Below are 17,914 nucleotides of genomic sequence, written 5' to 3'. Positions count from 1 at the left end.
CCTGGTGTCACAAGAGCGGCGTTACGTCTAGTATTTGGGACATCAATCCTTGTAGGCACGTTTGCAGTAGGTATATATGATCTCGTCATTTTAGCAACATCAGAAAACTCATCAGGCAGAGTGTTTGCTACATTCTGGAGCTCGATAATTTATCGCACTTCAAGTTAAGACTGTGCGGTACAGGGATCGAGATGAGACATAATGGGGACAGACCATGACAATTTCTGTCATTCCTGTTGAACATATGTGTTCTTATCTCCCCCTACTGACAGGAAGACTATCTCATCAAAGTGACAATCAACAAATCTAGCGGTAAAGAGATCGCATGTCAAGGGTTCAAGGTAGCGGACGATGGTTGAAGATTCATATCCAACGTAAATGCCCATTCGTCGTTGTGGACCCATCTTAGTACGCTGTGGTGGCGTAATAGGTACATAAATGACCCAAAAATGCGTAAGTGCGAGATATCAGGCTCGTACCCAGTCACTAGCTGTAATGCAGAATAAGGTTAGGTGGCAGTGGGTCGTAGACGAATCAGCGTTGCTGCATGAAAGATTGCCTATCCCCAAGCGAAAACAGGGAGATTGGTGCGCATAACCAATGTCCGTGCTATCATTTGTAGTCGTTTGATTGTAGCTTCCGCAAGACCATTTTGGGTATGAACATGGGGAACTAGATGATCTACATCAATTCCTAGTGACATGCAATAATCATTGAACGTTTTCGATGAAACTCCCCAGCATTATCAAGTAATTGACTTAATTTGGTGGTCTGGGTAGTGAGTCCGTAGACAGATAATCTAAGATAGGAGTTTAGCATAAGCCAGTGTTCTAAAAAACGGTCGCTTAGGAGCTGGGCGGCAGCAGATCGAGGTGAGTAAGGGCTGATCAGTGGACTTAGGTGGGGAGGAATTAGGCGGCCACCTGGGTGACCTGGGCGTCAGTTTGGGCAGTCTTGCCGATTAGGCGGCTTTTTTTTTGCGAGACATAAACTCCAAAACAACCATATTTGATCCCCAAAACTGCAAATAGGCCGTATTCGCTCTCCTCACCGCGTCTCTGCTCCACGTCTCCACTGGAGCTCCCTCCGAGCCACCGCAGCTTCCCCCCAAATCAAGATCTTGAAATCTGAGAAGTGGGAACTGAAACCTTGTTTTTGTAGAGTTATTCACAAGGTGATTGAACAATGAAAAAGAAGAAAAATTGATGAAGAAAAATATGAGAGACGATGGAGGGTGGTGGACTGGTGGCTATTGGTTTTGTGCAAGAGAGGAAGAAAATTTCAAGAGAGAGAGAGAATGGCAGGGCTGCTGTTTGTCAAGAGAGAGAGAAGATAGATGGGCAAGTGGATGTATAATTAAGAAGCATAATTGAATATGTCAAGAGGCGTGTCTTCCATGTTTCCTATATTAATTATATAAACATTCTATCAAAGAAGAATGAAGATAGAGAGGGAGAAGGAAGGAGAGCAGGAGTCCAGGAGAAACAGAGATGACAATTTTTTTGTCTTTCACGGTTCTCTTTTTGATGTCCCCTTCCCCATGTTCCCCCTTTTAATTCATTGGTTTATAGAATATCTTATTATTATTTTTATAAGTTATAATAAGTCTTAATATATTCATTTAAAAGTTGTATATATATACTCTTATATATATTTTTATATGATATAAAATAAATAAAAATTAAAAAATATAAAACAGGCTAGACGCCTGAGCGCTCCTCCCCAGCCCATGACCTGACTAGCACCTAGCGATTTTTCGAACCTTGGCATAAGTAGCATTTCGAGTCGACAACAACGTGACATGTGACCAGTGTGTCGACGCATAAACCAATATCATAAAGTATTTAAAAGGTCAGCATGATGGTTGAATTGGTCCACAGATATGCCCTTGGATTCTCTGTAAGAACGGAATGAGTATTTTGGAATCCTTTACGTAGGACGGTCTCAGTCCTAATTTCCCTGAGGAATACGCTTTGAGGGACCTTAGAAGCAACCAATGAGGATTTTGGTTGGGCCTGATCGTCTGAATCGCTATTAGAAGCAAAATTTGTGACTACATCACCCATCATGGCATTGGAACCATGGGAAGTGGCACCCATGGCACCATTGCCATGAGACGCCATTTTTGGCATTGTTAAGGAGGACATGGGTGGCCCTCGGCCCGCAGTGGACGGTGGCGGAGCCAAAAGCAGCTGTGACGGCAGTCACACTAAGTCCATGAATCAATCTTTGATTCTTGCTTCTTTTCGCTCGAAAAAATGGATGTCTGTGTGAAGTTTTCAGCACACGGATCATCATATGGCAACCAGGATGTCATAGTCGGTCATGCCAAAGCCAAAATGTGTCGGAATCCAAGAGATCTTCTTTTATTACATTATTGGATTCAATAGGTCGAATGGTCACTACTACAAAAAGTGCATCACACAACACCCATCAGACAAGAGAATAAAAATTAACTGTCGTCTGATAATGTGAACTCCATTGTACAACGGTGTTAATAAAGTTCTGTTGTGGGAATGCTACCAAATTGAAAACTTTTTCTTCAGAGTTCTATGACACAACAGAATTATGCATGTTCCGTTGTATGAATGACACAAAATTTAGAGGTAGATATCCCGTCATCACTGAACTCAAAATTCTCTCCGAAGACAAGTTCACCAACTTTATCACACAACAGAATTATGCATGTTCTGTTGTGGAAATGTGCTGCACGGTACAACGGTCTAGTTATTTCCGTTGTATGACAATTTGATAATTTCTACTAGGTGTACCAAGGGCAAGATGAAAAATCTTGTACAACAGGTATTGCCATTCTGTTGTCTGAATGAGGAACATAGGCGGCAACAATATTTTCATTTTGACTCAAATCGATTTGAAATCCTCCCACCAAACGTAGGCAGCGGCAAATTTCCCTCCTTCTTTTGGCACATATCATTTTATGTATACTCTCCTACGACAGTTTTTACTATCTGTTGTGGGATGAACTAAAATTATGGCCACCAATCCCATATGTTCGATAGAAAGAAAGAAGGAAAGGAAGAAAACAGAAGAAGAAGAGGGCTACAACCACGCAAACGTATTTTTCCCTTCCCATCCCCCTCCCCCCCCCCCCCCCCCCCCCCCCCCCGGGGTAGTCTCTCTGTCAAAATGTTGAGCCTAAGCCTCTCTCTGAGTCTAGCTCCTCGCTTCTATTCTTTCTTCCCCGATATACCGACCCAAATCCTCTATCCTAATTCACCAGTTGTTCGTAGTCTCCAGCGAGAAATTAGGGTTCGAAGCTCTTCACTTCTCCAAATCTGCCTCTAACTCCATCTACCTAGTCGATAATCAAAGCTCCGCTTTGCATTACCCAAACCAATTCAAGGCTTCTCGATCCGGTAAAGTCCCTATCTCTCACGAATTCTATCATCGTCTAGATCTGATTTCGCCTTTGTCATCTGCCAGTGCTTTTCCTTATTTGACTCCTAATCGAAATGGCTTATCCTCTCCGCAGCTGGCCCACCAATTCGCCAGACGGACCCAACTCAGTTGCTTCCACAACGAGAACCAACCCGCTATCTCCAAGGATGAACAAGGCCCGCCTTAGGAGGTCGTTCTCAAAGCTATTTCAGGTTTCGTTTTCAGGGAAGCTTCAACCTTTTTGAAAGTCGAAGGCACTGACAGAGCTCATTATCTAGCCAAGGTACTATCTTTTCCTAATTCTCTTTTTTCTTTTGTTTTCCCCCAATTTGCTTTGTTTCAGTTTTATTACAGACTCCATGAATTTCTGTTTTGCTTTTGTGATTTCGCGCGCGCGCGCGCGCGCGCGTGTGTGTGTGTGTGTGGGAACACATTTCTTTTCAAACTTAGCTAAAAAGAAATAGTTAGCCGGTTATTGGTTGATGGGTCTGAAGAATTTGTGGGTCTTCAATATGAATTGTCTGGTTCTGGAGGAAATGGAGTATGGGGATGATTTTGATAAGTTGACCAGTAGAGCTATCAATGCTTTGATTGTTCTGGGATTTGGGACCTTTGCGTGTCTAAGTTGCTATCTCTCTAGCTTATTTTTCATTTGGGTCTTTCACTACACATGTTGTTTTAGTAATGCACCTGTTTTTGTTTTCCTCTTATATGATTGCATTTAGATTCCCTTGTTTACTCATTTAACTGTTGGAGTGATGGGTAGTCGCTGATTTGCTGGTAATCTAGTAAAGTATTTTGTTTCAGATTTTGTTTTGGGTTTTGGGTGAATCAGAATTATTGACGAGAGCACCAAAGGATCCTGTTGAACCCGAAAAAGTTCTTAAAGCAGCCCAAGTCAAACTCGTCCTCACCACTCAAGTCACTCATCACCATTGGTATTATGTAGTTCACCCTTCTTGATCCAATTTAGAAATTTACTGTGTTTCTGACATTCTGTTATGTATATTAGCTTGGTAATCTGAATTACTAAGTTGCTATTTACTAATGGGTAGTCAAACATTAGAACACGAAGAAGAAGTTGTTGTGTACTAATAGGTAATCTGAATTACTAATTTTGGATAGTTTCTGATTTAGTGATTCTTCAAGCTGTTTTGGATAGTTTTTGATTCAGTGATTCTTCTGAGAACTCTCGATAATGAACATTGTAAGAGGCTAGGTTCCTGACATACTTTATTGACAAATTGACACTAGTCAGATTCTCTGTTTTAAGGCTAGGTTTCAGGTGGCTAGTTTGGCAGGAAATTTACTTTTCCTATACCTTCTGTATATGTTGAAACTCATGTATGTTACAGGTGTATGATATGCAATTTGAGCTCAATGAAATAGAAGCAAGGAGAGAGTAATATCCTTCAACAATATCCTTCCTTAACCTGTTAAATGCTCTTATATCTGAAGAAAGAGACTTAAGTGATAGAGGGCGCAGGTAACTGTTGCTGATTTGTTAAATATTTCTTTGTAATTTTGATCTCTACTTTGTCTAATTTTTTTCCTTATATTTTGAATAGTGATAAGGAGTTCTTCTGTTTTGCAGATTCATTGGAATTTTCAAGTTCATTTATGATCATGTTTTTAGGCCATTCCCTCAAAGAGCCTATGTCGATCCTTGTGAGAAATGGCAATTAGTTGTTGCATGTCTTCAGCACTTTCATATGTGAGTATATCTTATAGGTTTTAAGACTTGTCTTTATACATTTCACATATGTTAATCTCAGCCTTTTGTTACCTAATCCAAAATCATCTGATTGGGAGATGAGTCAAGTTGTAGAAATTGGATTTAAATGGAATGTGGATGAATTTTTAATATTTTTTTTTATCTCATATGAATTAATGTGCAGGATGTTGAGTCTGTATGACATCAGTGAAGAGGATATTGATGGTGTCATTGATCAATCTCAGCTTTCAACAGTAACACAATCTTCACTCCAGATGCAGCTACCAATTCTAAATTGCTAAAAGTATGTGTTCATCATGTGCATCTGTTCATATGTGCTGCTCATTGAATATCAAATCCAGCATGCATGTGCTATTGATTCTGCCATGGTTTTTTTTTCCTCATATCACTTCTGGTAGAGTTTAGTGATCTTCCTTCTCCTTGCTGGACTTCTCTTTGCTTTTACTCAATTTGTTTGCTTATTGCTTTAAAATGTGTTCTGTCTTATGATATTACAGTAAGCTTGCTGATAATTGTGGAATTCCATTCTTCATAAGTAATTCTATTATAGTAATATGATTGCTGACACTTAATGCAGAACCACATTATTAAAACCATTTTTACTCTTACTACTTGTTACAGGACTTTATGAGTGGAAAATCTGTTTTCCGGAACATCATGGGCATCCTTCTGCTAGGTGTCAATACCATTATAACTGAACGAACAAATCAAGTGTACGGGAGACTCTTAGAGAAGGCTGTGCAACTCTCATTGGAGATTATAATCCTTGTCTTGGAGAAGGATTTGCTTCTTTCTTATTTCTGGCGTCCTCTTTACCAGGTAGATATCTTGCAGATTCATAGCTATTTTAACCTCTAATATTCCTTACAAACTTTGTTACATGAACTTGGGCAGACTTAGGTGGATTTATACCTTTATTTGAATCTGTGAATCATTTTTAATATTCCTAGCATCTGACTTTCACCAATACCTATCTCATACCTTCATGGGTGTATGGTTTCTTAACTGAGGATAGTTCTTTCACATGTCTTGTTCTCCTTCCCGGGTGTCAGATTTCATCTGAGGTTTTGCCAGTGTCAAGCGGCTTTCATTGAGTAAAACCATCAAAATTAGCACATGTCCTTGTCTGCATTTTCATATTCCACTTTGTAGTACCAGCACTTTCGGGAAAAAAAAAACAAAGAAAAGAAACTTACAACCTAGAAATAATTGTGGTATATTCTGAACCATACTTTCCCCTATTTTAAGTTATAGACAAAATAAATTGGTATGGTATAACTTTTCAAACTTAAGTTGAATGGTAATTGATCATTCCTCGATCCTTGCTAAACTAATATGGCGGACTATGCATCTTTGTACTTTTACAAGTTTGACACATGGATCAATGTGCTGCCTTGGCTATGATTTTAGTTTCCAGGTAATGTGCATGGTAAGTTTACTCATCTATGATTTTAGTTTCCAACAATGCATTCACTTGGATGATTGTGTCAATTGCAATTAAAAACTTAATTGACTATGAGCATTTTTTTTTTGGGTGAAATTAACTATGAGTAGATTTTAACAGACCACGTTATGGGTTGGCTCCGCACAAGTTTTTGATAGTTTTAGCTGCAAAGTAGTGCAAGAGCATTGGCATGTGAGTCATAGTTTGCCTCCGCATTTGCAACTTAGAGATGATCTCTATTAGAACTTTGTCAAGAAATGAGGACCCACAATTGGAAGAAGATAAACTACTTGGCACAGGTATACTAGAAGGTCTAAATGTGAAATCTCCTCCTCAGTGCAGAAATGCATATCAACCTATCCCAAGGTATATGATTATCTAGTTGACTGCTTCTTTGATACTTAACCATGAATATATAGTCTTTCACAACTGTCAATTGTCAACTGTGTAGAGTTTGCATTTGTTATTGCTTGAATACACACAAGTGCCTGATGTAGACATTGTCAAATTTCTTCAAATCACTAAACATGTTTGCAACTTGCAGGCCAATTGCGTGGTCGGATTATTGTGCTTGAAATTTGTTCACCATTTTCTCTGTATATTACTGTTAAAAAGCATACCTTATTTGTTGACTTCATGTCTAGCCCTGTATTTTTGTGGATGAGATTGATGCTATTGGTGGACATCGTTTTAGCTAAGGGACCAGTGCAGACAGTGAAATCCAGTGAACACACATGGAGTTGCGTAACCAGTTAGATGGATTTGACCAACTTGGGAAGGTACTTGAGTTCTCGTTGATCTTGTTGGTTATTCAGATTAAATGGATGCAAAATACTGATTCCGGTGGTCTTAAAGATCTGGTGTTTTTCTTTGCATATTTGGTTTTCTAACAATGATATGATCATGGTGCAGGCCAATTGTGAGTGAGACTGTCACACCCCGAATTTTGAAATAAGGATTCAAATCCGGAACATGACTAATAACAATACAAATAACGTTCTGAATTCTTCTCTCAGAAACAACCACTAGTTACACCTCTTGATATTACATAAACCAAATCCTCAAGCTACTTATTACAGCACACTCTCACCAAATCAAATTGTAAAACTCAAATGAGTATAATTCTCCTCACAAAACAAATGCTGTAAATCTAATACTAATACTCTAAACCGCACGATCACAGCCCTGATTCTCCTGACCTGTGAGATTTCCCGCTACACAATTTGAATAGTGTACCGGGAATTGCAACAACATAAAACCCGGTAAGCTTTTGACAGCTCGTGAGTAAACAAGAAAGAACTGTTGATTGATTAAATTACAATTCTTATAACTCAAGTAAACAATCAACAAATATTGCAGCATTAATATGTGAAATAACATTAAAGCAACACATGCTTGATTTTCTTTTCACTAACACCTTCACGTATTCAAAATATATCATAGATAGATATTTGATCAATTTCACTAACACCTTCACATATTCAAAATATATCATAGATAGATATTTGATCAGAATAACATAAGTACATTTCTCCTTTTAGTGAATTTTTAGATTAACTGGTAACAAATCATAAATCCACGTGTTAGGGTCCATAATACCAAAACACGGGAAAACCAGGTTGACTGGTATCAAATCATAAATCCACGTGCTAGGGTCCATAATACCAAAGCACGGGTAAGCCGCAGCATACCAAGGACACTTCCAAGGCATGTATACTCAAAGTAAGCACCCTCCCTAAGAGTATAATAGTGCACTATCTGAAGGGACTATGGCCCACAGCTTAACAACCACGAAGCATAACCACGAAGCACAACCACGAAGCATAACCACGAAGCACATTTACCAGTAATTCACTTAAGCACGGGGTTGTTGTAATCACCCGGCTTCATAATTATACTTTTCAGACATAATCAATTTCACAACATACAATCTTTATAAATTTTAGATCGTATAAATGTATATGTACACCCATATAAAGAGACATATTATTTCAAGACAAATCTTTACTTCTTAAAATAATTTCCACATATTCACAACTGGCCATATAAAATAGCTTTCACACCACATGATCAACATTTCATTATTCAACAATTAAATGGGAGATTAATAGCTTGAATAATATCAAATCAATTCTCAATCATTTCATCATACCAATCACACGCCAATCAACATATATATTTCACGTAAATATATATATATACGTAATCATCCGCTCAGGAATGACCACTAATACCAACTATAGTTCAAGTATAAAAACCGTGAAATTCATTTGTATAATAAAATCATTTTACTTACCTATGGACCGTAGTTGATCAAGTCCATATGATTTAAAACAAATATTTATTCCACAAATATTTTCACACAATTACGACAAAAATAAAGTAATTAAATTTATTGGGTTCGTAATATGAACCACGTGAGGTTTACTCACCTCTAATCCAGCTGCGTCTTCTAAAAAGTCAAATATAACGATATTCCAAACGCTCGTCAACTCAAACCGTCAAGTACCTAATCAAGTATGGTCTTTGCTTAGTAAACGAAACACGAAATAAACCTAAACGACGATCCAACGGTCGGATTCGAAAATAAAGATGATCCAACGGTCGGATCCTCACGGATCGCCCTCCGAATCACTATTTCACAATTATACGAAGATCCAACGGTCGGATCTTCGCCCGTGACCTCACAAAGTCATCGGGACAGTCATACGATCAACATATTAAAATTTGAAGTAAAACCGATGGTCTGATCTTCACAGATCGTAAACCGAAGATAAAACGTAAATCCACTATTTATCAACTTTTTCTAAAATAACCTTGTAATATATCAAAACGCTCGTATGGATGCGTAGATCATCGTCCAGATAATATAAACTCAAAATATGGTCCGACGCGCCGCCACAAGCGGTGGTCAGACGGCGGTCAACGCTGCGGTCAACACGGCGGTCAACCACCTCCGATGCAAAAGTCGTCAACTACAAACTTTTTCAAAATAAAAGGGTGATCAACTTTCATACCTGGAGCTAAGTCTGGTTCGGCCTAGATCGTCCTAGATCAAGCTTTGAAGTTTGGATTAATCTGGTGCGTCGATTAGATTCCAGATTGAATCAGGGACGTCGAAATCTTCAACTCGTGATCTTTCACTCCACACTCAAAATCGTCGAGCAAGGAGGATATGAGGATGATCAGTGGGAGGAGGAGATCACTAAAATGGGAAGGATCGACCAAGGGAACGCCGGAAAACTGGAAATCTGGCTGAGTCACCGATCGGAGGCTAGGGTGTCTTCGATCCGGCTTTCGGGGGCAGCGGTGGAGCACGGCGACACCAGAGGGAGGCTTGTCGTGGGCCGGCGATCCCAGGGGAGCCCGGGTCCGTGGCCGGAGGGGCCGTGTTCGGCCGGGTCGGGTCGGAGGGTCGGCGGGCCTGGGGAGGGTTTCGAGCGAGAGAGAGAGAGCGGAGGGGGCGGGGGGGGGGGGGGGGGGGGGGGGACTGTTTAGCAAAAAGGAGAGATTTTCGTCCTTATGAAAAAAATCAGAAAATTTCCCTATTTATAGAAAATTCCCAAATTTCAAATATTCATAACTTATTCATACGAACTCCGAATATTGCGTTCCACATATGCATGCGATCGTATCGACGAGCTCTATAACTTTCATGAAGGAAATTTTCCCAAATTCAGTACGTATAAAAAGTCACTTTTTGAGATTCCCCTAAATAACGTTCGATTTCGAAAATAAAATCGTTCGAACTACTTCCACAACTTCTCCAAGCTTCGTACTCGCTCCTAATACCGAGAAATCAATTATAAAAATCCACGGAATTTAATTTGGATTTTTCGGGGTATTACAGAGACATTTGAGGTTATGTTGAAGATAATGTTGTTCAGAGCATTGCAAGCTTCTGTCATGATCTGCAGGTCCTGGACCAGATCCTGGACCTAGCAAAAGCTTCAAGGTCATCGGAAGTATATAGAGCATTACATTTGTGCAAATGCTAGCACTTTTGGATACATGAATGTATATATAGATGATTGACAAATGCTAGCTCTTTTGGTACACTAGACGCTTGAATTAGAATACTTCATTATGTAATATATATTGAGCATTATATTTATGCAAATATTCTAAGTAGAATATCGATAATGAACGAACATTGTATGAATACACATTTGTCGTCATTCACACAATAAACCACTAAAATCACTCAACGGTCTCTATAAAATTTTGTCGTCTCATTAGTACTCACACAACAGAAACAATAGATGTCAGTTGTCTAATGTTAAATCACATAACGGTATAGAAACAATATGTTGTATGACTTGTGAAGAATTTAACACTGAGCCTCACACATACAATAGTTACTTCATGATATCTGTTGTGTGAAGGAACTACCAACAACAGTTGCCATATTTTTTTGTTGTGTGATAAGTTAACCAACAACAGTATGGTATTACTTCTGTTGTGTGAAAAGTTAACCAACAACAGCATGTACTTACTTCTGTTGTCTGATCACCATCGAAACAACAATTGAATGCGCCGCATCCAATTTCTGGCATTGGCATGTGCAGAATCGGTGCAACGGTTTTAACTTATGCGTTGTGTCTATGGTATACACACAACGGTGTTTCACCGTTGTTGGAGTGTGCTCATCACACAACACCGAGATAGACGACAGACATGGTCCAAATCACACAACAGATTTCCACCGTTGTGTAATGCACTTTTTGTAGTAGTGGGTAGTGACATAAAGTCCACTAGATTGACACATAAGTTTCTCCAAGATGCGCTTTCGTCCATAATCATTAGAGGTAATGCAAAGGAACTCTTCTCCGTTATCAGTATGCGTTTCCGCATGGAATCCGTTGGCTCGGATATCTTTAAAACTCAATAAGGTTCAATTTGCCTTAGGAGCGTAGAGAGTTTCTTGAACTAATCCTGATGGCCCAGCCATCGTAGTCACAGAGGAATATGTAGGCAACATCTCTAAGAATAATTGCCTATGGCGGAGAATGGTGTGCGTAGTCGCACTATCCGCAAGACATTGCAGTTCTCCAGAATCCATTCCTAAAAGAAAAGGCTCGTAATTAAAAATGGGTCATAAAGAAAAGAACTCAACTTTTATTAATAAGCCAACGGAATTACATCATTGTTTTTTTCACTAGAGAGAATCTAATCCAAAAACTAGTTAATGCAAAACAATGGTAGTCGTCTAACTTCTTTCAGTGGTGCAAAACAATGCAAATGTGACCAGGTGAGTAGAGAGATATCGGTGGTGCAATGCTCGCTTAAGTACCACTTATCTCAAAATCTTCCTAGACATCACACTTACTTTGGGTGAGCCTACTTTGAAGAAAAACTAAACCATTGGCATTTACTGTAAAAATAATATGGCAATTGCCTACATCTTTTGGAAAATAAAAATACTTAATCAAAATCGCCAGTCTCTGGATCTTGGCCCTTGAAGTCTTCCACCCTTAGATCGAGATCGCCATCTTGATCTTCTTGTTCCATTTAATGTGCGTCCCTTGCTTCACGATACATGTTGTATGCATTTGCAACATTCTGGGATGCTTTACACGCCCTTGCCCAATGTCCGGGTAGTCCACACCTAAGACAAGCATCTTTATAGTCAGGTTCCCTTAATAGAGGCACTTTAGGAGCGCTTTAGGGATGGCTTCTCTCTTTGGTAGTGTCACCACCATAGCCGGAGGCTTGGCCTCTCTCTCTCTTCACATGTTTAGCTCCATGGTTCCGTACATGCCTATCTTGGCGGTTTCCTTCCTCTTTAGGGCGAGAATAAGGACCAGAACATCCAGAATTATCCCTTTCCTTAGGGTTTCCCTCCTTGCGCCCTCCCTTAGCATCACGACTATAATTAGACTCCGGAATTGGCTTGGCTCCCACGGGTATAGAGTTATAGTTCTTCACAAGTATGTTGTCGTGCTTTTCAACTACATTCATAGCACCAATAAGCTCATGAAATCTTGTGATGCGTCCGGCATTGACATTAATCCAATAGTTCTTGGCTATCATCAAAGCAGAGACGGAGAAGGTAGAGAGAGTCTTCTCGATCAACATAGTATCAGTGATTTTCTACCCACAAAATTCCATCAAAGACTTAATACAAAGTGCTTCCAAATTGTAGTCAAGTACAGACTTGAAATCACAGAAGCGGAGGTTATGTCATCTCACTTCTAAGTCTGGAAGTATGGAGTCACGAACGTTGCCAAAACGCTGCTTGAGTTCTACCCATAGTTTTCTTGGGTCTTCCTCATTGAGGTACTCATTATGGAGCGCGTCATTCATGTGCCTTGTCATGAGAATTATAGCTTTAGATTCATTCACCTCTCTCGTAGCTCTATTTACTTCAAAAGCGGTAGCTTGTTGTGGAGTAAGCACGTTCTGACTTGGCTCTTGGATAGTACACAGGATCCCATCAGCCTTAAGATGCTGGCGCACATCACGGACCCACTTGTGTTATCCTGCGCCTATCTTGCTCTTATCTAATGGAACAAAGCTCAACTTGTTCAGGTTACTCATCTTGAAAAACAACAAGAAAATAAGGTTAGTCTTGGAGCAAAAAAGGCTACCATGAAAACAATAAAAATTTCTGAGCGGAGTCGCTTCCAAGAAATTCTATTCCAAGAGGGGTTGGATTAGATCGAAACAATGATGTTTGTGATCGATCGTTTCTTCTCAACAAACTCTAAGTTTGGAGGACTCTACAAGTTCCAAGCATAGAGTGAGCACTGATTACACGCATGTTTATACGCATAATTGCACTCTAAATACTAGAATTAAGCTAGTCCTCAAGTTAATTAATATGTAATTAACCCATTTTTATTTATTTGTAGAAAATAAGCGGAGTCACGGATATCGGAAGAAATTGGCGCGAAATCGAAGCAAATAATGAAGAAATGAAGAAAAGAAGAAGTTTTGTTAATTAATTATTCTTTTCATTAATTAATCATTGGATAATGATTAATTAATAAAGGTTTAATCATCAAAGCATCATCACGTGCAGAAGCATGCATCAATTAAACAATTATTTGTTTAATTAAGTTCAGCCACTCAGAAAATGACATGTAGCAGTCCATAATCATCCTACTCTCTCACGCGCTAGTATGCCAGCCCTGTTGTCTTCTTTTCTTTGAAGCCAATTTGTTGCCGACACGGTAGCATGAACTTATCCCTTCTCCTTTTTGCAACGAAGCCGACCACACATTACCATATTCCCAGCCACATATATACCTCTCACCCTATTCTCTCACTGGGGGAACCTAGAGACGAAGAGGAGCCTCGCACACCAAAAATCCCATCAGACCCTCTCTCTTACCAACCCCATTTCCTCTCCTTCCTCTCTCACGCCCAGAATTCATTCCAATTCCCATTTTCCTTCATCAGCTGCACCACCACACCACACATCCTTCTCCATTTCTACTCCTCACCAAGATCCACACCACCCTCACCAAAATCTCTTCTTCTCACCAAGATTCACACTTCCTCACCAAGACCTACCTCACTAAGATTTCATCTTCTCATCAATTCCACAAATTTCAAAGGGGAAGCTCAAGCATCAAGAACTTCATCACCATTAAATTTGGGTAAAAGTGGGGAGTTATAAATCAAGGCTAGCCATAATTACTTTATAACAATTTGTGGCTTGTTCTTGTTACTCCTACTTCTCTTCACTTTGTTCCTCTTTAAATTATGTATATTGATGTTTGTTTAATGATGGGTAGTGAGTAGATTTGTTGTTGGGGGCTAGGGTTGTGTGCCCTAGTCCAAATCTTGTGTAAAAGATGTTTATTTTAATGTAATGATGCAATTTTTATATGATGGATGCTTATATCTATTTTTGTTGGGTTAAAATGCATGTCTAGGAGCCTAGTCAACTCTAGGGTGTGTATTTTGAGCATTTCTAAGATGGAGTTAGAGGCTTGACCCCCTCTAATTTCTAAGCTAGAAACCTTCAATTTCGTATTCGAGGGGTTATAAGCATGGTGATTTACACCTGTTGGGTGAATGCGCGGGCGGGTCGCTTAGTAATCTAATTCCTCGATCTTTAGGCCTCTTGGTGTGAATTAGAGACCCTTGAACCGGCTCTAATTCATGTTAAGTGAGTTCCTACGACCCTTGAACCGGAGTAGGAATACCATGAAAAGGAATTTCGGTCCTTGAGCCTTGAACCGCCTTGGATACGACTACCACCAAAGTAAAAAAATTTGTATCTACATTAGATTAGCTTCCAACACATGAGATTTGGGTGAAGGAACCTCCCTAGCACCCGACATTCTCATTATATTGTTCACACTTTTCTAGTTTAATTTCCTTGCATTTTTATTAATCGCTTTGCATTTTATTACTTTTTGTTAAGTTCAAATCAATTCTCAATCATTGAATCCATCGACTCATTTTGCATATTCACCTTGAGGCTACAAGTTAGTGGCTTTGAATAGGCTTGGTGTGAGCTAAGCCGAGCATTGCCAAGGCTTGGTGCCTTGATTGTTTATAGTTTTTATTTTACTTTTATTTTTTCTTGTGTGCTTTTAGTATCCTACCGCCAATTATCTTGGTTAGGTCCAACACCTAATCCCCGAGGTACATAAACTAAGGTCCAAATACTTCCTTTACTTGACACGATTCGTACGCTTGCGAGAGCATATGCATCAAGTCAAGTACGAACCCCCACAGTTCGGCTTGATTAGGTCTCCCCTATGAAGAAGAAAGGGGGGGGGGTAGAAGAAGGGAGTTTGCAAGTCCCCGAGAAAAAGAATAAAAACTTCAAAAACGGAAACTTTTAGAAAAAAAAAACCTTTAAATAGGTTGTCGAAAATTTTGCCCTGAAAAAGTTGCCGAAGATGTTACCGGAAACTGGTGGTCGGCGGTGGACGGAGCAGGGCTGGCGGTGAGGTGGTTGCAGGCGGAGCTGGTAGGGTCATGCAGGGTTGTGCGGGGCTGCTGTAGGACTTGTGCAGAGCTATTGCAGGGGGCTTGTGGGGTTGGTGCGCAAGCTGTCTGCAGGTCTCGGCAGGGGGTTGGCAGGTGCTCGGCAGTTACTTGGCAGGTGTTGCGTAGGCTCTTGGTAGGTGTCGCGCAGTCTCTCGGTAGGTGTTGCGGGGCTGTCGGTAGGTGCTTGTAGGGTTCTCAGCAGCGTCACGGCAGGGCTAGGCAGATCCAGTTCAGCTACTTCTAACGGTCGATTCAAGGCGATTCCGGCCGATTCTGGAGTCTGGGGCTACAATATATGTGGTGGTGGTTGCTAGGGATTGAAGGCTACGAAATTGAGGTTTTCAGGGTGAGGGATTCGTGTTGATAACATGTTTTAGAGAAACGATAATTGAGAGAAAGTTGCTGTGTATTTTCATTGATAATAGGGGCCTCTTTATATAGAGGATTACAATGCATATAATCTGAATTGTACAAGGAAAGGTAATCATACATTGAATGGATATCTCTAAGATTCTCCGAGATTATCTCTAATTAAAACCCTATTACCACTAGGTCAAGTAACTTAGAGTTTGGGCCAGATACAATTTGGATTTACTTAAACACTCCAAAATTTCTGTGAAAATTGTATGCCACCGACAATGAATTTTTTTACTCATATTTCCATAGAGAAATATATGAAATTTTGATTTTTTTTTTAATCAGGTTGAATACAACGAAAAACCTTTTTGCTTTTATCTGCTACTAAAATCATTTCCAAAATTCATTTACTTGGAAGCAATTCAACCTTATGGATCGAACCACATCGAAGTAGCTCTTATTATTAATATTTTATATTGCTTTTGTTGTTCTTGTTCAATTTTATTGTTATTACATTCCTCCCTCCCCTGGTTGTATTTTTCTAAGGACATTACTTGGCTAACCATACGTGGTTAGCCTAAACTGACCACAACCACTAAGGAATAGACACATGTCAATTTAAACAAATTTTGTCTGCAGCTCAAGAGACACAACAGGGGGTATCATTATTTGATATATTTATATAATATTTTACATGGACAGGTATCTGTCCCTTAGTGGTTGTGGTCAGCCTAGGCTAACCAAACCTGATTAGCCAAATAATTTTATTTTTCTAATTATTAGTGAAAAATGCGTGATGGCCAAACCTCCCACAAGATTCTAGCCATAAATAAATAAAAAATTAAATCATATTTACATTATCAATATACAACACAATTATAATTACATATATATAAAAACACTAGTTTAGCAAACAACCTACTACAGTACCAGTTTTTTGAATAAGAGAATGATCTTTATTGCAACTGAATAGTTAGCCAACATGGTCTTTGGCTAGTATATCAAGAATACAAGCTGGTGGATCGTTAATCCAAACAGCATTACAATGGTCATCAAAAGCTAAACTAGCCAGCCTATGTGCAACCTTGTTGCACGATCTAGGAGCAAAACAAATTTTGGTATCTGGCCTAGCAATCAAAAGAGCCCGAATGTCTTCAATTATAGTTGTGTAAGGTAAAAGATCATATATGGGGTTTTGAATGTCCATTGTAGCTTTGAGACAATCTGTCTCAATTATTGCAGATTGCCCAGGATAAGTAGATAGTAGTTTCAACCCCTCCTTATTAGCGAGAAGTTCTACCTGTTTGGCATGCTGCACATACTGAACTGGACAAATGAAGGCAGCCTTGAAGTTGCCTTGAGTATCCCTGAGTGCTCCTCCTAGGCCAACTCAAATTTGCGGTGGTACAAAGCTCCCATCCACATTAATTTTCCAGTGACCTTCATCATTAGGTGACCATAAATGGCTGTAGCTACAAGCACAAGTTGCCTTGCCTTGCAGAATTCATCATGCCATGATAAAGCAGCAAACATGGTCTCCGTATCTGGTTGAGATGTTCCATGCTAAAACATATTATTTCAATTTCTCCATGCCACATTGCCCAGATTCCCATGAGAATCTTATCGAACACTTCTTGTTGAAGGTTTAGAGCCTTGTCCAACATCCAGACCTTAAAAGTCCATGTGATGCTCAATAGGCTATTGAAAATTGAAGGGAGGTGCTGCCAGAATTGTGATGCGCTAAAAGCAAGCGCATAATTTAACCCTGAAATATCGTTAGTAGTATAAGCAAATAGGGATCGTTCTATTCCGGGGATTGAGGGTACACCTGTAATTGTGTAACAAATAAAGAAAAGTATTATTTACAAAAATAAAATAAAGAATATAAATATATACAATTGTATAAACAAATAAAGAATTAAAATAACAAAGTATTATTTACAAAAATAAAATAAAGAATAAATATATACAAGTGAACAAAAATAAAGGGGGTTTAGGATTCTTAAAATTAAAATTGAAATAAATAA

At 39.4% G+C, this 17,914-nt stretch overlaps 1 long non-coding RNA gene across 1 annotated transcript; it reads left to right on the top strand.

The window, feature by feature from the left end:
• The first annotated feature begins 4,778 nt into the window (after nt 1–4,778).
• On the top strand, nt 4,779–5,406 carry LOC121051872. Its single transcript, XR_005807305.1, has 3 exons — nt 4,779–4,885; nt 4,994–5,113; nt 5,298–5,406. It is a non-coding gene; the product is annotated as an uncharacterized LOC121051872 (long non-coding RNA).
• The last annotated feature ends 12,508 nt before the right edge of the window (nt 5,407–17,914 follow it).

This window comes from Rosa chinensis, chromosome 2, assembly GCF_002994745.2.
Source record: "Rosa chinensis cultivar Old Blush chromosome 2, RchiOBHm-V2, whole genome shotgun sequence".
Lineage (NCBI taxonomy): Eukaryota > Viridiplantae > Streptophyta > Magnoliopsida > Rosales > Rosaceae > Rosa > Rosa chinensis.
This window is presented reverse-complemented; position numbering and strand designations above follow the sequence as displayed.